This window comes from Anas platyrhynchos, chromosome 5 (assembly GCF_047663525.1).
Source record: "Anas platyrhynchos isolate ZD024472 breed Pekin duck chromosome 5, IASCAAS_PekinDuck_T2T, whole genome shotgun sequence".
In the NCBI taxonomy this organism is placed as follows: Eukaryota; Metazoa; Chordata; class Aves; order Anseriformes; family Anatidae; genus Anas; species Anas platyrhynchos.
The window spans coordinates 32,582,939-32,605,210 of record NC_092591.1 but is presented as its reverse complement, the minus strand read 5'-3'; the positions used below and the strand labels follow the sequence as shown (position 1 = coordinate 32,605,210).

Here is a 22,272-nt window from a genome sequence, read left to right as displayed (position 1 = left end):
TCAGAGTGCCAAAATCGGCCACAGAGTGCTGCTGTCCAGCAGAGTGACCTAGCTGTCCTTGCAGAAACTCACCCCAGTTCAGGCTGTTCACAAACCACTGCAAGACCTCATTAACATATTAAAATTAACTTGTTGGCATACAGATTCCAAAGTCTCCATCTCCTTCAGACATGCACCACCAGGCACAGAAACTGAGCTCAGAGAGAACCAGTCTGAATGTGGAGCAGGCAATAGGATGGGCATGGCTGTGTGGTCATTGTGGTCAATATTATTGTCATCTGAAAGAAACTCAGATAGGGCTATCTACATGGGAAGCAAAGTGCAGATTTATTTCTCTCAGCTTAAATGCTTCCTATTACATTACAACTTTTGTGAAAGTTGAAATGATTTCAAAGAAAAGTTTCTTCTCCTGGTAGCCATTGGGTATCCTTAGACAGTAAAACAGCAGATCTAAGAGCAGACCAGATGAGCTACAGGCTAATATACTACATTACCACATGGGAAGTAAGGGCTCACGATTTATGTTCACGTTATACTTTAACAGAGACATGAGTGCAAACATGTGCAAACACAAGACTTTTTACCTTTTTGGGACATTTTTTTCCAATGCTCTAACCACCATCAAACTAGGATAGCTTTAAAAAGATTCAGACGTATACTTAAACCACCTTGATCTAGAGTAAATGTGTACTCCAAAATGGTTATACTACACAGCTGGCTTTGGAGGAGAGCAACAAAGAGTGAACAAACATGGCAAGGGCTGGCCTAAGCAAGCTCTGTGAGAAACAGCCATGGTCAGGGAACCTCAGTGACAGCCTCACTGAGGCAAGATGGGGCTGCCTGAAGCACTTCCACTTACATGGAAAGAAAAAGGAAAAAAACTCCTGCTAATACCAAATCTTTTGATGTTTGTCTTGAAGCATTTGTATTAAGACACAGTACAAAACACAAAGACAGAATGAAAAAAATAATAATCCAGCTATGTACAACTAACTGAAACAATCTTTTCCCTCGTATTTTTTTACAGAGGATTATGAAATTCTTAACTAATGAAATACCTGTTCTTTATGTAGTTCTCATTCATATATTTTGTACTTCTGATTCTGGTTATGTTGCTTATGATGGGTTAAAACTGCCATGCTTAACACACAGACTTGTACCTCTAATCTAAACGGAGACAGCAAAAGGTGCAGGATCCCAAACTGATGGATTTGAGAACTGGAACTTTCAAAAGCAAAAGAAAACAACAAATCAACTAAAAAATTAACTCCTGCTTCATAGGATTGAAAGATATGAATTCATAGTGCTGACCTTTTCACAGAAGACTGGATTTAACAATTAAGGGGTGTACAGGAGGAAGACTACATGCCTTCTAAAAATTTCTCCCTGGTATTACGGTGACAGTACTGGCAGGGATGCACAATAGACTCCAAAAACAAGAGAAACACAGGCCCAATCTCACTGAAAATTCAGGGAGCTTGTAGTGGATGGGAGAGTGAAGTAACTATTTTACACTGCATCTAGAAAAGTGCTACAAGCTGTCAAAACCTCAAAGCTGGAAATTGTTTGTTCCCTCCTAGAACAAGGAGAAAATATTAAGAGTATAGAAAGCATTTTTCTAATTCAGATATTTTACATAGTTTTAAATGGCCTATGTCTATCAGTTCATTCACACATGTAATAACTGAACAATCATTTAAAATTGCTTTCTGAAAAGATCAACCATGTTAACATGCAAACTAAAGTGCTGTGTCAGCAAGCAGATAGAAGAGCTGAAAAGCATTTCCAGAGATCAGCCTGAGGGGGAGGAGAGGAGAACAGAGAGAAGTAGGAGAGGAAATACTGCAACATAACTGTGTGCTACCTGCCAAAAAATGGACTGCACGGGAGGCTGTCGGTAATTACTGTACCCAACGTGAACAGGAAGGGAGTTTTTGTCTTCCACAGCCGCCTGCATGAGGATCAGTGATAGGGTGCTCTTCTACCGATTCTCCAACTGGAGAAAAGCAGCAGCAATGGCACTATAATTCATTTCCATCCTGTTCTTTGCACTGGGAGGGAGCATTAGTGAAAGGATCCAAACAATAAAAGGAGAGAGAGGGGAAAGAGCGAGCCAGAGGCAGGCTGCAGGACTCCTCTGCCACCCACCCGGCTCCGCAGCACGCTGAGCTGTGGGGAACACAGGACCGAGCACAACTTTTTGTGGCACCTTGCACAAAAACTGGGGCTCAGCATGTTTGGCACAAAATGGATAACACGAGCGGAACAACACTGCTGCTCTGGAAGCCTGTGCTAGTCTGGTAGAGGCTGCCGAGAGCTGCCAGGCAGCAGTGCATCCTGCCATCCATATCCATTATGCAGATATTAAATTGGAAGAAACATCTAATGCTTTTAAGATTCAGAGCAGTACAACTGAAGTTTGCAGAGCATGCCAATTGCTTACGCAGTTTATTAAGCTCCTTCTACCAACTGTCAGTAAAAATACCACAGTGCCACTACAGAAATCATTTCACTATCTGAAAGGCTGTTAGGATTACGTGCTTGTTAGCACTTATCAGGAGCGGCTCCAAACAACGTATTCCGAAATTGCTTTGCTTAATTACTCCAACCAGAGCAGACCTCAGTGCCCCTACACAGGCACTAGGCCTCAGGCCCGCGCCCATCTCGGCGCCTCACGTCCTCCTCAGCGCGGCTGCCGGGCCCGGGCCTGGACGCCGCTGCTCGCCTCTGCCTGCCGAGCCTCCTGATCTGGGGGGAAACGGGGGCACTACAACAGCAAGTCTTGTCCACGGTGAGGCTTCGTACTTCATTAAAGCAGTGCTTTAAAATTCCTGTGAGTTACGCGGCTGCTCTTAATTCTGAATGCAGTTTGTGCCGCAAAACAGGAAAACCGTATGGCTGAAATTCACCAGGGCTGGTGCAGAGTCCCGGTTACACAGCTGGTAAAGCTGGGAGATCACAGTTACCTAAGTACCACAGAACCTTTAAGAAATATTCCCAATCACCGCCATTTTTCCCTCCCATCCTTATTTAAGAATATTTAGTTCCTACACTCTTATGGACAACTTGGAAATTTTAAACTGAGATTAACTCAGTCATAAACACATCATAAACACAACAGTTTTCTGCGTGTTAGAAAGCTCTAAAACCCACACATAGTCCTAATGTAGTTTCTTTTCCTGCAATGCTAAAAATATGGGAAAAGCATTTGTCTTTCATGTTCACTGAACTTTCTCCAAAGCCTGTGTTTACATCCAGAATGTGAAAGAAATTAATAATCACATCCTCATCCTTTTGACCAAACTGTGTTCTACCTAAAAAGTAATTGCTAGCCCTCTGCAATGGTTACGGTCAGACTGCTACAAAATCTATTTGTTGAGCAGTGCCCCGTAAGTATAATGCATAATTTAATAGCTCTTGCTATCTTGACATCTTCATAACTAACCTCATCAAGAACTCTTCACACCACCGAGTTCACAGAGCCCTGCACATCTTATATGACCCTTTCTTAAAGGTAATAATTGTAATCAATACTGTGACATTTAGTGGTACCACTTTCTCATTCATGGTACAGGCCAGATCCTAACACAGCATTAGGAGATTATTTGTGTTTGATTAAGCAGAAAATCTGCTGCTGTCTCTCACTGGCCATCTATCTGTGCCCTGGTGATATAAGAAAAGGTGTCTTCTCTGCGCTCAGATCAAAACTATCATGAAAATACTGCTATAAAATAAGTAAAGTCCTTGAACCAAACTTAAAGCTTTATGTATAACGTTATTAGCTAAGCATTATTTCCACTTTAATCAATCAATTGATCAATTACAAAGTGGTACTGTGTGTACAGCAAATTTTAAAATACTAGATCCCTCCTTATATTTGCTAATGCCTTTTATTTTTCATCCAAGAAACATTCAAAAAAGCTTACCTATCTAAAGGAGGGTCTGTTATTAAACTTCAAAAATCTATAAAAGAGTAAAATATAAAAAATCTCAAAAAAAAAAAAAAAAAAGAGAGAGAGAAAAGTACTAAACAGCCTCCAAGTGCATACCTTTAGTATCACAAAACCAGAGCTGATGTGGTTTGAATTTATCAACTGCCTGCTCGTGACCTGCTTTCCTGCTCCACCGATTCCAGAAGTAAACTATTAAGTGTACCCTGTTCCCTGTTCCCTGCAGTGAACAAGAAATGCTCTCTGGGATTTAAAAGTTGCCAGTTGCTGAGAGTGAAATAGTAAGAGGAAATTGTGATTTCAAATAAGCTCTAAATTGAGAGTGGGAAGGATGGAGGGAATTTCCCTGCTCTGCAATCTTCTTTTGCAGCCTCACGCCCCTCTCCTTGACAGCCCCCGTACCCTGCTGCTACCCAATGAGAAGTGAAAGACCTCTGCTTTTACACAGAGTTTAAGGTTATTCTTTAAAATGCCAAGGGTGTGCATTTTGGGAGTAGAATTTGGGAGTGGAAAGATTGCAAGCAAGGAGAGTACACTCATCTACTGGTTTAAGATAGCATCGGAAAGTTATGTAGTGAAATCCAGTTATAGAAATCCATGACACAGTATTCCACAACAGTGAATAAAAAATGTTGTACAAAAAACATGGAATTTAATTCCATTGACAGATTCAGCAAAGGACTACAGAAATATTTTCAGCTATTTCTTTGATGACCCTGTATTTTTATCACATTTTGCACCTCTGGCTGTGCCTGACTCATACCCAGGTCTTTTTATCAACAACAACAACAAATCGAAACCAACTAAATTAGAAAGAGCTTTATTCCCAGAAAAAAAAAAAAAAAAAAAAAAAAAGGAAAAAAAAGTGTGGTACAATTTCCTACTTCTTAAAGGTCTTCAGACTGCCACCTGTACATTTTAGCTGAAAAGATTCTCTTGGGGGGGCAGGGGGAGGGGATGCCTGTGCTCTGTTAAGGCACATAGCTACCACTGCAAGCAGTGGGACGGCGAGACTGCCTCCACCTGATGCCTCATGCCTTATTGGGCATTATTACTGAAACGTACACTATTTCTTTTTACAGGTTAATAACCTAACTCATATTTTTCCAAGTTTTGCTGTTGTTGTTGTTAAACATAGATATCTTCACCACAGTGAAAGGCTGCATAGCCAGCACACCATTAACCACCCCAAAGAGCACAACCTCCAATGTAACCCCCAGAAAACGTGGCTAAAAGCACTACAGAAATACAAGGACTTTTCTGCGTGTCTACAAGGAGATGCTGAGGATGTTACAGGAACTGAATGATTTTCTTCATTCTACCACAATGAGCCAATGTAATACACTGATAAATATACTTACAGAAGAGATGAGAGCGAGACAAATACACTACCATTAATTTTGCTATGCCCAAAGCTCATGAGCTTACTGTTGCAGTCTTGCTATCTTTAATGCAATTACTTAATATGGCAGAGGGTACTTTCTATAAAATGGAATTTAAATAATTTTTCATTGTATAAAAGTGTACTTTGCCATTTTGTCAGATAGTTATATAGCATTGGCATGATGTGAAAAGTATTTTTGTCATTAAAAATGCTGATAAACTTAATATACTTCATTATGCTGTAAACTATTTAAAATAAATACAACAGGTGTGGTTCTGATACAAATACATTTCACATATGAACATACCTACTAAAGGTTTTTCCTTTAGGATAGAGAAATACTTCTCAAAGTTGCTAGAAATTATTCAGACATGGATTATGTAAATTCTGAAAATAATGTTCATTCCTTCATCCCTAATGGAGGAGAATGCTTATCAACTTTTCTATTTTATTTAAAATTATAGGTAGATTTATAAATGAAAACGACTGAAAATAGCTGCTGTGCTATTCTGTTTTATGTGAGCTCCTGATTGCTTTATTTTCCGTACTGTGTCTTTTACCATTTGCAGCACCACAAGACCAATTAATTTTTTGAAGGGAATGCTGCACCGTGAAATGCCTTATGCATCACTGTCTTCTCATTTTAGAATCTTTACTGTTGCACAAAGTAGGGAACAGACACTGAAGTACAAGGAGCACCGCACATACTGTTTTCCTTCAGCTTATACATTAAATAAATACAATACCTCTGTTTCCTTACCCCAATACTTATGTTAATTGAAAGAAACTTGCAAGAACAGCTACAATAATCAAATAATGAAGCAATTAATGAATGGAGAATTAAGTATATGACAACAGGCAAAACAGAACAAGAAAAACAGTTTAGTGCAGTATTTGTAATGTAATTAAGGAGGAACGGAATGTGAGGAATGAAATTAAAATTTTAATTTGGCAAGGTTTGACAAGTTTTTTTGTTTTGTTTTGTTTTAGGTTTTTCTGCTTCCCAGAAATACTTCTGAGTACAAATACAGAATGGTGAAAAAATGTGGAGATCACCTCCACATGAAATGGCTAGGGAAATGAAAAAAACCCAACAACTAAACTGCTGACTACCACAGAAAAGGTATTCATTTTAATTTTATCTTGCCCATCTCCATACTGACTTCCCACATTTGTTTACTTCAGGAAAAAAAAAAAAAAAAGAAGAAAAAAAAGAAGAAGAAAAAAAAAACTCCTTAGGAAAAAAAAAAAAAAACTGGATTGTGCAGAAATGCAACAAGGTTTTTTCCTAGTTTGATGTAAAGTACATTTCTATGATATCTGACTGAACTTAGTTTTCTAGAAGTGTATAATTTGGTTTTGTAAAATCTGCCATGGACGGAAACTTGGTGTATAAAATCACAGCATAAAGATTACCATGGATTATTATTCTTATGCAGGAGAACACACAGGAATGACCCCACTGGGAACGTGGTTCTCACGTATCTATAATAGCCAGCTATCTAAGCTAAACACCTCTACCAGGGAGGTACCACTGCATCTTTCCTCTTACCTATGATTTATTTCATAATGTGACATCCTTTAATCTGAATTTATCTGAATTAAATAAGCACAGTAGAGCAATATAAGTTAGTGAACTTATTTCTCATTTTACAAATGATCAGCCTAAATAAAACAGTCTGCTTTCTAAACTGATACCTCCTAATACTTTTGACTAGCTGAAATGGAAAGGATAGCCATCAAATAATTTTACAGAGCACTACTGCACAGTTAACACAGTCCCTTGAATAAAATATGAATCAGTTTCATCAGGATTCTTGTGCATCCCACAGCTATTCCCACGACTGAATCACACCTCCTCTCCTCCTTGTGAAAGGGAACACACACCGTCCATGCTCACACACTTCACGCATGATCGGAAGTATCAAGCAAGATGACTAGTTTTATGCTACCACAGAATGTAAACTCGTTTTTTTTTTATGAACAGGAAGATCTGGACACTCAGACCATATTGTATGAGAACCTGTTGATTGCCCTGATGTTGTCAACAGCATCTAATATTTCATTTCCACACCTTCTTTACAGAGATCACAAACTAACTGCAGAGCCTAGAGATAAGAGATGGAATAAATACACAGTGACATGATACGGAGATACAGAACGAAGTAGACACTCATATTTACCCTGCACAGTACTAGAAAACACATAAAATATTTGGTGAAATTGAATGTGAACAATTTAGAACACACAGAAGCAATTTTACTCATTTCATTTTGCATGCAGCATAATCAAACTGGATCAAAGATCACCTTCGCACTGTCCTGCTGAATCTCTTCCAGGGATGAGATGAAAAGTTGCGTTCTCTTTGGTGATTTATCACTGTTGCTTGAATGGCAATGGACAGACTTTTTCCCTTTTTATATTGTCAACCAAATACTCTTAAGCACTGATTCAGTTAAAACCTGTCACTAGCAATATCACATAGCAACTGGTTGTTGAGCTCTACTTCATAGGCAGAATGAGTTATCAGAGCAGAAAGCTGTGGTTTCATTTCACCTAAGTGAGAGCTGTTTTTTTTTTTCCCATTTCCTAGACACTTAAATAGTATACGGACAGATATTCTGCCTAGCTAAACATATCTACTGTACTGTTCTCTTTAGTTAAACAAGCATGATCAAAACAAAGAAAAGTGCCTGCTTCACAGAAAAGACACAAAATTAAATCAGTATTACAGACCAAAATTGCTGGCCTTTCATTGTATCAAGGTTTGTGGATCAATCAACAGTGACTCCCTAGAGGAAAAAAAAAAAAGAAAGAAAAAAAAAACCACAGGTTCTTCCCAATTTAAATGGAAAAGAGAAGGAGGACTTTGCCCCTCTGCTTGCTTATCTCAGCGCAAATAATGCCTCACTAAGTAAGGCTAAAAGTACTGAACTGAAGACATGGTGAACTTCTACCTCTTTTAAAACATCCATGAATTCATTTCAATTTTACCAAAAGCATGGGCAGCTACCTTTTTGAGAAAGGGTGCAGAGCTACTGGAGACAGTTCAAAGGAAAACCACAAACACAGTTGAGGACCCAACAAACAACGCTGCACAACGTGAAGCTTACTGGGGCCCAGCGTACCCAGTTTACCACAGACAAGGTTGAGAAGTGACTTCTCGCTGAGTATAGGTATTTACACACTGACAAGACTTCTGATGATGGGAGGCCTTTAGTTTCTCTGAGAAATGTAAGATGATCATTCCGTGGTTGCGACTTGGAAGGTAGACAAATTCAACCTTGAAATAAGATGCAAAGATGGTTAAACGCTGGGACACCTTGATGTTCGAGGTATTGGCCTGCCATGGTTTGAAGTCTTCAGGACATGGTTATTCAGCTTTCCAAAGGAAATGCTTAATCTGACTTTTGGAGGAGATTGTATAGTACAGATGTGGTGCAGAGGACCCTGGATCCTGGAAAACTTCTGCTCATTCCCTTCCTTAATGGGCCACGGGGATGGTACAAGTGCCAACGTTGTTCTCGGCACGCTTCTCCAGCACTGAGCCACCACATAAATACAGCCTTACTCTTTAGAATATGAACAAGTCTGGGGGGAACTAACGACCTGATATACTCAGGCTTGTTTTTTCACCTTTCTCTAAAACATGAGAAACTGGCAAAAAGTAGAGAAAAGAAGCTAAGCAAAGCATGCTAATCTTCTTCCTTTGATGCCTTTTATTGTATGCCCTGCTTACATATTCAGATTCTTATTGATTCCAGGCTTGGATTGGGATTTTTTTTCCCAGGTCAGATTTGCTGGGATGTTATTTTTCCCCTCCACTGCAATGCAGAATGTGGACTGCCTGCTAGGAATAGCTGGGCACATTTCCCCACATCAACCTGCTGACATTGCAATGGCCTTCAGAATAACTGGCAGCCCATCCCATTCTACCACCTGGTTTTCGGCTAAGGAACACAAAAACTTTTGCCTCCTAATGACAAAACTGTCCTAGTCTCACTGAAGTTAGATGTCACACAGGAGTACTGGGGTAGAATGTAATGTCTTCTAACACGCAGAAAGTCACAGAGGTTAATCTCCTTGTTCCTTTTGGTATTGATGTGTGGCATCTTCCACCTACTTCCTAGATGCAGTTTCCCAATTGATGTTTAATTATAGTCTTTTAAAGAAAAAAAATCTGACTGCTAGATCAAAGAGAAAAAGCATCTTACATATGTGATAGTTTTCAACAGTTGCATATTGTTCCTAAATTAATTAACAGGATCAGACATTAGTATCTAATCCCAAATTATGTATGTAATCTAATCTAAAATTTCAGTCAGCTCCTGGAACACAAATCCCAGTAGCTGTTCTTGCTGCCACCAGAGCCCTTTTCTATGAAAGCTTAATCCTTTGGGATTGAAATGCCTTAGGAAGGTGCCATTACTTCATCGAGCATGGTAACAGTAATGTGAGGAGCAGGAATGAAGAAGCCATATGTGGAAGACAAAGATCTTTCTGGCTTTGATGGACACTTCACGGGAAAATACATTTGAGACACGATATATCAATATGGACAGTATGCAGCAAGAAGGAAAGTACTGACAGAGGCCATATAAGGGAATGTAAACATTCTTTTCCATAAGTTTGTACTACTTCTTCACACTGTGCTTGCTTGTTTGACAGTTATACCGTCATCATTTTAGACTGTTAAACCTCTGCTCTAGGGTTTATAAAAGATCAGAGCACTTGTCACTCTCAGTGCAGGTAGAGGGAGATAGAGTGGTTGAGCAGTTCATTTTTCTTTATAATTACACTCCATTAACCTTCCACATGAGAGCTCCCCCGTGCTTTCATACCAGCAGCACCAACTGGCTCTGTTTGATAAGGCTCAACAGAGTCTGCAAGACCTGCACGTGTAACAAAAGGGAGACTCCAGCACTGCAGACTTAGCAGAAGCCTGGCTGAAGCCCTGTTACTTAGCGCGGACACATTCAGCTAAATTACACACAGATGGACACCAGCCTTGCCCTACCCACTTCCCTCGCTACTATACTCCTTGAACTTCGTAGATACATGGTCTAGCATTTGAATGCCAAATGCAAAACCAGGGAATTATTCACTATAGGGAACTGAATATTTACCATGCTTTCACCTCACTGCGGAGACCTGCCAAGAGAAACGCATTTAGAGCATTAAAGCACGCAGGGCAATATAAAAGAAGTTGTCATTACATTATAATTAGATCATGTTAGAGTATGCAACCAGCGTACAGAGAAAGAAAATTACTTTTTAAATTTAAATCTTTTTTTTTTTTATACACTTTCAGTATCTGGGATTGTTTGTTGTACGTTTTGAAGACCACACTGGTTAACAAACAGCATTATATTTATCTGTAACCTTCGCAACAGTGACCACATAAATGATAGGCTCTTCTAAAAAGAGAGACTTCTTCGATTAATAATGTATTCTACGGGAGTTTTAAACTCAGTGCCAGGAAAGCTATTTTCCATGTGCATGAAGGTAGATTAGCATTTGTGTATACCGAGCAACGGTGTCGGCACATGCTTACGCAGATAAAAGAGAAACAAATTTGGAAGGAGGGATTGTAAACAATCTGGAATAGGATCCAAATTCTTTAAAAAAATAAATGAAACACTCCAAGATCTGCACTTTGAAATGACATTCTATACTATGCATTGGAAATTTTAACTATTTAAAATGTTTTCACAACGTAAAGTTGTATTCAAAACTGGCCTATAGAAGTGAGTGAATGTGATGTTCATTTTGCTATTAGCTCCAGTATCCTTTCCCTTCCCTCTCCTGGTGTTTAACATATGGTGATACTGGCATCTGCATGTATCTCCATAAATAAATATAACTTACTTCTTTCCTACGGTCAGTTTCCCACCTTCAGCTATTTTGAAATGATCTGCTGTTTTCTATGCCTTGGTAACTGTGAAGTGTCTGAAACAAAATCTGTTTGTGCTGCAAGCCAAGATACGAATCCAGCATTGTCCTTGTTCAGAACAGGACAGGAATTTTATTTCAGAGTTCTGGTGAGCGTTGCCAGAGATTCCCATCAGTACCAAGGAAGCAGAGGTGGCACTTTATCTTGTAACAGAAAGGTAAGCACTGCTGCTGAACCTACCTACAGTACCCTGAGGAGACTTGATTTTCAGAGCAATCATTAAAGGCTCTTAACGTAAGTCCCACTTTCTACATTTAAGTAAGTTTTTAATGATTTTGGATCTCCTTTTGCAAATTTTCTTAATTTTAACCTAAAGACACCAAACCCGTCCTTACTGAAATTTAACTTGTGTCATTTAAGCCCATCTATTATATGACACGAATTCAGAATCTATGGATGTGACTGAGCACAGCAATTCCCAAACCGTCAAGCTGCTGTGTTTGCCTCAGGAAAGCAGAACAGTCAGAGGACAGTTAGTTCTTCTCTCCAAGACAGGCTCGTTCAAAGTGGAAACACAAGTACTTTTATCGCATTAATTTCTTGGATGAACAATGAATGCTGTTGCAGGGATGCATTTGATATCAACTAAGAGGCAAGACAAATTTTGTCAGATGTAATTTCTCTACTAAAGATGATGTTCATTCTCAAACCTAATAAATCTGAAACAATGTAATTAGGACACTGAATAAAATTATCGAAAGCATCCATATCTCTTGTTTTTGAAAAATGTATCTGCAGCGGTTCAATGCTGTAATGCAACGCGATCTTGTTTGAGCTGGGATTAAAATTTGTCAGGACGGTTAAGGAAGGCAGAACCTTATTTTTGCACCACACTCAACTCTTACTTCTGTAATAAAGAATTTCTGTGTTTATGAACTGTATTTAGTGTCTCTGAAACTTGCTCTCTCATTTTTTTGGAGTATGGATTTGAAGCATTGAGTACTGAAACTGTTTTAAAACAAACAAACAAACAAACATTGCAGAAGTGCTCTTGCTTCCTTGGCCATCACAGCTAACAGCATTTGGAATACTCTTTCCTGACAAGCGGACCAAGCTCACCTCTAAAGAACGCAATATTGCAGCTGATGGGACCTTTTTGCTTAACTCTTCAACTGTGAAATGTGCCTGTCCAGAACTTTTCAGCAATGTTTGTTATTTCCCCAACACCTCCTAGAAAATATTTCAGAAGGAAATACTTTGCTGTACAGTGGCCCATCATTCTCTTTTTACAGGAGACCTGTCAAAAATAACGCAAGTAGTTTACCTTTTTTGTTATGTCAATAAAGGAGATCTCTTGAGAGCTTTGGGGGGCCACAAGGTGGGGAGGCAGATCTTTTATCTGTACATACAGAAATATGCAGTCTGGTGAAGGACTCCTAGAACGGAATTGCTGTGTCTTTTTTCTGTAATAAACCCTGGAAGACTTAAGGACTGTTGAGATCACAAATGTAAATGCAAGAAACCCACGTTAAATGTTGGGAAAAGAATCTTAGTCCAAGTGGCTGAAGCTCTGTGTATTTTGGGTGATTTTTTTTTAGGAGTATTTTTGTTAACAGTTGTTTTGTTCAAGCTTTAAAGAGAGCCCATGAGTGCTACAGATTTAAAATGAACTCTAAAGAAGCCTTTGATGAATTTCTATAAAATTCTCCAGGGAGTTTTCTGTCAAAGAGAGGTAAGAAATAGAAAATAAGCTCTCTTATAATTCCTCCTTATGAAATACTAAATATATAATAAGTGTGTATTTAGGGAGAAACCAAGATTTCTTCTTTGCCTCTGCAGGCCCATATTATATTTAAAAGGCAAATTAAGTTTTTTTAATGATGATGGCAAGATTTAAACAAAAATGACTGTATATTTGCACACGACGAAGAGCAAGGGTTGTTTTTTTTTTTTTTTGAGACCATATGCGTGGTATCGCAGAGAACTGGCAACATATTGCTGGATGAACACATTTTGTGCTACTAACCAGTCTGACCAGCTAAACCTGCACACAGAGGTATCAGACTCGGAAATACGACTTCATTGGTCCTAACTCAGCATTTCTTGCGTGACAATTCAGCTGTGAATATGTTTGCAAGCATTAGCTCAGAGCGCAAGGACTTCTAAAAACAGCATCAGCCGGCCCCTCTCGCGCGTGTCTCGAAAGACACCTCTCACGCTGGTCTCTAAGAGCTGCAAATCACAAAATAGTACTTTTCCTCCCCATGGTTTCCCACTGATGGATTTTTTCTTTATCTTTTTCTTTCTTTTTCTTTTTTTTTTTTTTTTGAAAGAAACACATGTTGCGCTGTTGAGAAAGGCTGAAAGATTACAGAAACCTAGCAACTAAAGCACGGGCTGCTGGAGCAAGCCATCTTGCTTTGTGCCCTCGGCTCTGGCAACTTCACTTGTAATGGGGTCTCAAGCCCCGCTATTCACCCAGAGAACTACCCTAAAGCAGCACTGGCTTGGGACCCAGAGCCTCATTAAAGTTTCCTGCACATGATGTTAAATTAAATACAGATCAGCTCTCGTGTAACCCTCCTTCTTAGGTAACATTTGTAATGTGGAAGCTTCACCACTGGGGAGCAGGTGAGGTGGGCGCTGAGGTAGGGGACCATGAGAGGGAAGAAGCAGCCGGGCTCTCATTGTCCCTCCTATCGCTTCTGAATAAAGCAAACCAGTGCTGAGATGTAGAGGTGCTCTGGGGGAAAAGAGCCTCAGCGTTCCTTTCTGTTTTCTAAAAACCGCCACAGGGCACACGTTCAAGAAAATAAAGCGTATTTATTTGCTTGTTTTGATAAAACTATCCTCTGTTGTATTTCATCTCGAGCTGGGGCAGGATGTGAGGAGAGGAAAGAGGCTTTTAAAAGATCTATTTTACACACCCACACACGTATCAGTAAATACAAGCAAGGGCACGAAGTAACTGGTGATCTAACTTACCTTTAAAGCGAGAAGCACCAAAACCAAACTCTGAGAAAAATATTAACCAGCGGTAATAAAAATGTCAGTGTCAGATAGCTGGTGCAGAAACGCAAGAAGAAAAGATTGAAATGTGCAAACAGAAATATTTGACTTGGCGCTGTATAGGCAGAATTCATTACGAGCAGAGCAGGATCTTCATGGTAATCGTTTGGCGAACCATATATATATATTTATATATATACGCTCGTATCAAAAACACATTTAATCCAAAACACATTTGTCAGTCTACACAGGAAGACAGTCACGCTGCCATTGATTGCTAGGAAGCTCAGATGGAGAAGAAAAACAAGCTCCAAAATAATCAGGAAACACAGAAAGGAGAAAGAAGAAGCAGGTGCTCACAAACGCAGGGCACTCAGGCACAATGTGAAGCTGAACTGAAAAGCAGCAAAGTCTGGCAAGCAAAAATTACTCTTTTCTCACTGGCAGGCAAGGCTTGCAAGAGAAAGCAGTACACTTTATCAGGCTGACTTGGAAAAAAGGGTGTGCTTTCGGTCACATGAACCTGTTTTAAGGTCCCTCCTCAGTGCTAAGCTAGGGCTATGCCCTGAGAGGCGGCTAAGGTGACACAGGGAGTGCCGGGTACACTTTATCTGAGATTTTTTGCAAGGTATCAAATACGTCCACACGTCATATACACATATGCAAAAACTGACCAAGAAAACATGCTTGGTTTAACCCTGCAGACACTCTTCATTGTTTTTCCTGTTTTATTTTGTTGTTTTGTTGGTTGCGCAATTAGCTTGTGCACTCTGCAGGGCAAAAACGTGGTCTGCAAAAATCTTTTGAAATATTTAGCATGCACGGGTCCTACGTAAATGACAACAATCACTCAGTGGCCTTTTCCTGCTCTGCATTTTGAGCACATTCATTATGAGCTGGATGAATACTGCAGGATTGTAGCGTTCTGCCTCCACATTCCTCGTCTTCCTCTTCCAGTTTACCAGAGCGATGACGAAACCGGAGTTTTTGCTCCGAGCCTTTAACGCTTTCAGTGCAGGTTCTCCCACCAAGTAGCTCTCCGAACCGGAGCATCCATCTTTTGCACGGGGGCAGGAACTGATTTCCCCAATCAGTTTGAAGCAGAGCAGAAGCCTGCCCAGTGACCCACATAGCTCGAGAAGCTGCACAGGCAGCGGAGGCTACAGAGGCAGCTGCTTTTAGGCCAGCAACAGCATGCTCAGCATGAACAGCCTGTACGAAGATTTTTTCTCCCACACACAAAACCAAACTGTTCCCGTGCCCTCTTTGTGCTGACTGAGCCCGTCTCTCAGCTGACGAGCAAGTCGCTATTTAGAAAACAATTTCTCAAGCCCTTTTTGGAAATTCACAATCGTTCCCAATTGGCCGTGCTGGTTAGTATTCAGCGGCGATTTCGCAGGCTCTTTGTCCTGGGGAGGAGATGCTGCCGCTCACCAGCACGGCCGCAGAACTGCTGAGCACACAGCTGGAGCGCGCCGGGGGGAAGGGGAGCGGCGCACGCCTTCGCCGATCCCTCTCTCAAATCCATCCCATTCACTCCGTGTTGAATGCTCGCTCGGCATGGCTGCTGCTCTGCACGTGAAAACTTCTGGCGCGTTTGCCGGAATTATTTGACCGTTCTTTCTTTAAAGAGGCCGGAGGATCAGAGGAGGGAAACGTTAAGCCCCATGCATGTGCTACATAATTGGGTCTTTCAGCCACTCGCAGCACGGATGATTTGCAGTAACGTGCTCCGCACCTCCTTGCGAGTTAGCAGCCCGATCCAAGACAAATACATCAAGAAAAAGAGAGAGAAGAAAAAGCTGGGGACAAGATTAACCACGCAAGCTTGCCTTTTTCATGACGCTCACGTTTTTTCTATTACCCTGTTGCCAGATATTCAAGAGAAAACAGGGTGTACTCTAACAACTGCTCCAACAGGCCACGAGGGAATAAAACCAGTTAGAAACCTTTCTGCTCGGCTCTTCACAGGGCTCTCGCTCATACGCGGAAAACGTCACTTTGATGCCCTGTTTGCATGCCATTTCCAACAACAAGGAGGAGGATGGAGGTCTCCGGTTTCTATGACAACCCAGATGGGCCACAATACAAGATACTTACAAATGTTCGACTGCAGGGATGCCAGATCAAATTAAGCTAGAGTTTACATTACTTCATAGAAACTAAAAGGAAAGAAAAAACCCAAACAAAACACGAATGTCAAGGAAGGATGACATTTCCTCAGCGCATTCCAAAAGATTTCTGAAAGTAGACGAAGAAAGGAGGGATATTTCTTTATGAAAATAAATAATAATGTCAACACAAACAAACCGAAACCCTAATTTACATGAGTAAATGTTTTCATTAAAACTAGACTGCTGGAAAATTACCATCAGACATCAAAAGCGAAAAACAGGTCCCAAAAATAACATGATTTTATTAATTTACTTAACTCATTAGGAACTGGCAAATTTGTCATCCCACTGTTTTGCACGGCTTGTTGAACTCCACGAGTTACGTTTTGTGCTACAGCTTGGGTTTCTGCTGTTTACCCCTGCTCTGGTCTTCTACCACATTCTGCCACTCGCTTGTAGAAAATACCCAGTATTCTAACTGAAGAAGCAAAATTAGCAACAGGGAAATGTTTTAATAATGGTAGCAAAACTGCAAAAGCACGCAATGTGTGTGCTTGGTAACTTAACTGGTCAGTGGCTAGAAGGGTGGGCTTAGCTGATTTCCCAAAGGCAGCAACGCCACCAACACGCACTGACTCACTGTTCTGGGAAGGCCGGTGACTGCAGCAGGCAAGCTCGTTTAGGCAAGATGAGTAAAATGCTTCCTGGAGAAATAACCCGCAAAAGCTATTTGTAAGCTTTTCAGCTGTGACATACACAGCTGAGGTTCCCATAACAAATCAAGCTAAAGAATTTCTTAAATGTGTATTTTAAGGCATGCTATTTTGAAAATGTGTGTATTTTAATCTCCCGATGCAAGCTAGGTATTAGTCACTGTCCTCTTTCAAGTTACTTTCTTTCTTTCAACCTAATCACAAGGTAGTTAATAGCCTTCATTAAATATGTGATAGCCAGCAAGGCTCACAGTAAGACAGATCACCGTGGACTTTTAGAGGCTTATGTTCTTTGGGGAGAGGAGAGGCAGAAGAGGACAGAAAGGCTTAACAGCTGTGCCTAGTCAAAATAATCCAAAATTAGAGGGACTGTAACATTTAAAATTGGAACAGGGAGCTTTAAAATCTGGGTCTGTGCAGATATTTTTAAAAGCTTTATTAAAAACTGCAGACACTCGCTCTTCATAAATGGTTGCCCTTTTCAGCACCGCTACGCAGTACTATTCACACGGGGCTGGTCAGCCTGCCCTGGAACTACGGGCTCTTCACCCAGGAACACCCAGTGTTTTTGGGGGAGAACAGACACTTCTCGCACCCATATGCCAGGCCTCCCTTTGGAGTTCGAGCCTTTCCCCATATTTAGCATAACAGCCAGGACCTGGGGATGGGCAGGAGCACTGGAACCACAGGCTTGGAGGACGTGCTGAGGATGGGGGGAAAATAAGACTGAGACACACACTGTGTCAGTCTTCAGCCCCCCAGCACTCCTCCTGTCTCTCCAACCCTTTCCTTTCATGGTCCCTCTCCACCACCAACACCACAGCCTGCAGCTGGAGGGCTCTCACCCAACAGAGGGCACGTGGCACTGATGGCCGGGACGGGACCGAGGCTATCGGTGGAACAAAAGCAGCCTGCTGCACGCCTCCCCTCACTCAGCACAGCAGCATGGAGCTGAGGAAATAATGCAACGATTTTATCAGCACCTCAGAGAGAGCACACCAGGGACTGACGTGTGCCCAGAGATCCTGCAGAAATTGGAAGAGAAGCATTAGAGTGGCTCAATGCTGAGGACTGAAGATCTGAGGGCTGAAACTGCACATCTGTAATAAAAATTAAAATAGCTGGCAGCTCTGCTCAGCTAGTGGGAATTAACTGGAAGTAACTAATTAGCATGGGGAAGGGTGGATAAGGACACAGCTGGGCATGATTTGCTTTAAACTTGGGCTACACAGCTACAGCTGCACAGTCGCATCCTGTAACTGCTACCTGTGCTTGTCCTATAAAAGTGGAAGAGAAGGGACAGCACCATGGAAAAGAAAACTTGCCATGTGCTAATGCCTACCAGAACTGCAGCAGTTTAGTGGGAAGAACAGAATGAACTGGAAGAAATGGCCAGGAGGAGCTGAACTGTGAGTTGCACGGGGGGCAGCATGGCAGTGAAGAAGGGGCTTGATGTCACGAGGTTAAAGTTACTAGAGCCATAATTTGGTGTAAGTATACAAGACTGGGACAGATATCCAGGCCGGTGGACTGCTCTCACAGACCCTACTGCCAACCACGTACCCCAGACCTTTCAAAGCATGAACATCCACTCCACAATGATATGGCATTGAAGAAAGTTGTGCTTGCAAATTGCACAGCATCTGCTATTCCATGGGGTCTTTCAGCTACATGCAGCTGTGACAGCATAACTGATAACTGACCCCTACAAGGAATTTGTTCTTAACCAAAAAAAATTAAAAATATATCAACAAACACAAAAGTTTTAAGGAAATTCAGCAACAAAGGTCTTTATTAACGTGGTGCTACAGCTGCCTGGTGAAAGCTGGTGCTCATTTCAACTATCAAATTCAGTGACACCCAAGTATCTGAAACTAAGAAGGTGTTAAGGTATCAAAACACACATTATTTTATCCTCTCTGAATAATGCTCCGAATACCATCAAGGCTAAATGCACAGAACAACATTTGTTGTTGTTGCTGGTTTTGTTTGTTTTTAGAAGTTGCAAGGAATGTACTTGCTTCAGCACCTTAGCTGTAGCAAGGTACATATCACAGCACAGTTATTTTCACAAAAGTCACCTACCTAGGCTGGTATTCAACTCTTCTAATACTGTAATTTAAAAATAAATCATTTGCCTCCATGTACAGTCAACAGAAACAGACAGACGGATGGCTGAATAAGTAATGCTTGGCATGTGCCTTGTCTTCACAAATCCCAGGCAGGCGCTGGACTACTTTTTACACAGTTGAAATTAGAAACCCCTAGCTGACACCCTAGGCAGAATGTCTCAGCCTTCCCAGTCCTATAGACCCCTCTTTACTGCCCCGTTACCTGGATGCATAGACTGCTGTTTAATATTATAACCTAATTTGTCCATCATTAAAAACAGCAACCACGCTCACCTTCCACATTGTTGCTGACAGTAGCGATCACTTACATATGCATATCTGATGCTAACACAGGCGATACAAAGCAGCACCTCTACCCTCACTGACATTCACTCTGCTTCACAAATACCACCCACCTTTTCCTCTCTGACTGACAGTTTTCGATTACAACTCAGAGCGACTATTTTCAGCCTGCTTTTCGCTTGGAAGTTGCTGTTTCCATTTTGCAACTGTAAAAGGCTTGTGTTCCTGAATGGATGTCATTTCTCTGAATCAAAGATATTACCACTTCTTACAAACTTTGTCATGGTGCGATGATTCATAACAGATCTCCCTGGATGTTTATGCATCTCTCTTGTTGGGTTATGAACATAGTGGAGGAACAAAGGGGTTACCCCATAAAGTGTCTAGGTAATCCCCCTGAATCAGCTCTGCCAAATGATCCAGCTAAATACTTACAACTTGAATACTGTTTTGAATACATCATCAGAGAAGACCAAGCACTGGGTTTTGTTGAACTTAACTTTCTGAAAGGGCACTATTGGGAACCTGTGCTAAAATTTCTAATGTTACTCATATAACATATTGAATCTAAGCCATCACTGACACTTTTAGGGGAAAAAACTTTCAAGAAGCAGGTCATCTCTCGATTATTGTTAAAGACTATAATACTAAAAGAAAAGTCCTACAAGGATCACCATGCTTACAGCATTTTTGTCTTCTTGACTTTACGACTGTACTGTACTACAGAAAATTGACTGCCCAGGAAACTAAAGAAGCATGTTTTTTAACAGCTGGTAAATGATAACTTTAGAAGTGAGCCAGTATTATCAGTCTTAGAGATGCACAAACAATAAAGTAAATAAGACCTCTGCAAAATTCACATCAAGTAAAAAAACTATAAAATACATCAAAGTTTGCTGAACAGAATAGGATGAAGTTGATGAAAAACAGACAACTTCCCTGCTTCTAACTGGCTGTTTACAAAAAGAGAGAAAGCAAAGATATTAAAATTTATAGAACCAAAACCAGTTAAAAGTAAGCCTTTCCATGTCCAAATATTTAAGTGGCTGCATCTGTAAAATGTATCCTTCTTTTGGACTTGACATGTTTCAGAGATACCAAATTGATGCTCATGTTTCCAGTTATGTGAAGTCTTGGCAACACTGAGTGAATAAGTACCTTTGTAAGACAGCTAAATATTTTCACTGCTCTATTTTGTTCAAAACCCAATTACAGCACCAAACTCTCCTGCTTACTGTTCTCTGGTTTTGTGTTTTTGTTCCCAAACCTCCTCTGTGATACTATGTATATGTGCACAGCAAATACCTACGTTCTCAACAAGATGTTTCTGTAGATGTTTCTGTGTTCATTTTTGATTAATTAGGGTCAGAACAGACCTCAAGAAAGCTGAATGCTAACTGTCAGTGTAAAACAAGCAGTACAGATAAGCTCACGCTGTTCAAAGCACCAGCTGTTCCCTGCCTCTGGAGGAATTTGCCCTCATCAAGTGTGTTTGTATGATCAGACCAAAAATTACTTCAACAGAACATGGAAGTCGTTTTGGTAGCAGGCGCCCTGACATCCCCAACAAGCAGCCTCAACATGAAGAAGTAACTTCATGCACATAAATAGGTTGGTTTGTATTAAACAACCGAACAAATGGCTTGCACAAAGTTTTGCGCGTTTTAAAACGAGCTGAAACTACAGGGCACGGGCCCTGCCTGGCGCCTCCCGTAGGCCGGGCCGGGCCTGGCGGTCCCGCGGGGCGCTGTGGTGGCTGGGCCGGGCGGGAGCGGCCGCCCCCTGGCGGAGCCGCCACCCTGAGGCAGGCCCAGCGAACAGGAAAAAAAAATAAAAAAAAAAACAAAACAGGAAAAGCAACAGGAATGTGGCCCCGAATCACTGCAATGATGCAACAACATGGCTGTAAATTAATCAGTCCCTCACACACTCTTCATAATAAAATCTGTGTAAGCTAGCATGACTCTTAGCTCCGCAATACATCAAACTCCTAGATGCTTGGAAACAAATATTAATTTACGCATGCTCCTAAAAACAATCTGTCTAGAAAAACACGTGCACAAAAAGACTTTCACGTGCCAAACCAGCAGCTCCTTTACCACTGGGCACCGTTGCGAGCTGTGTACCCAGAGCAGCTGTCCGGCAGGTACTGCAGGCCTCCCAAGCATCGCCGCCTTCCGTGTTTCACAGCCTGGGTCAATCAATCTCCCTGACACACATCTCTGCTAAGCAGAAGTTAAGAAAAAGGGTGTTCGACAAAATACATGGCCTTAAGGAAGGTGCAGTGAACTATACGGCAAGAAACGCTCCCTGCTGTTCACGTTTGTGCTCGCTTCTAACGGTTTATTGCTGAATCTGGTCACAAACCACTCAACCCGTAAGGGTGACAAATTATTCCTTTTGCCTGATAAATACATTAACATAGATCACACAAAGGTATTTCTGCAAAATCAGACAAGAAACACGGTTCTAATACAACAGAAAAAAGACTTACCCATTCCAGCCCTTTAGACAACATGTCAAATCCATATATTTGATGCTAGTCAGGTGCCTCTCCTCAAAACAGGATGTGATTCCAGGAAATCCAATGCACATTCAAGTGTTCCTTTAAAAATAGCTGTGTTTTTGGCAAAAATACCGACAAATTGCTTTTGTTACTTCTCCCACTATCCCATTAACTCAGTCAAGAGAGAGCTGTGCTGAGAGCTAATGAAAGGTCCTTGTTTCAAACCTTCACGTAATCTCCTTGCATTAGGACTGAAAGTAGCGTATTTGTTATGGTAGCCAACAGCAAA

At 41.1% G+C, this 22,272-nt stretch overlaps 1 protein-coding gene across 10 annotated transcripts in view; it reads right to left on the bottom strand.

The window, feature by feature from the left end:
* PHF21A (PHD finger protein 21A) overlaps window positions 1-22,272 on the bottom strand; it is a 132,363-nt gene that overhangs the window by 27,868 nt on the left and 82,223 nt on the right. The window lies entirely within an intron of this gene.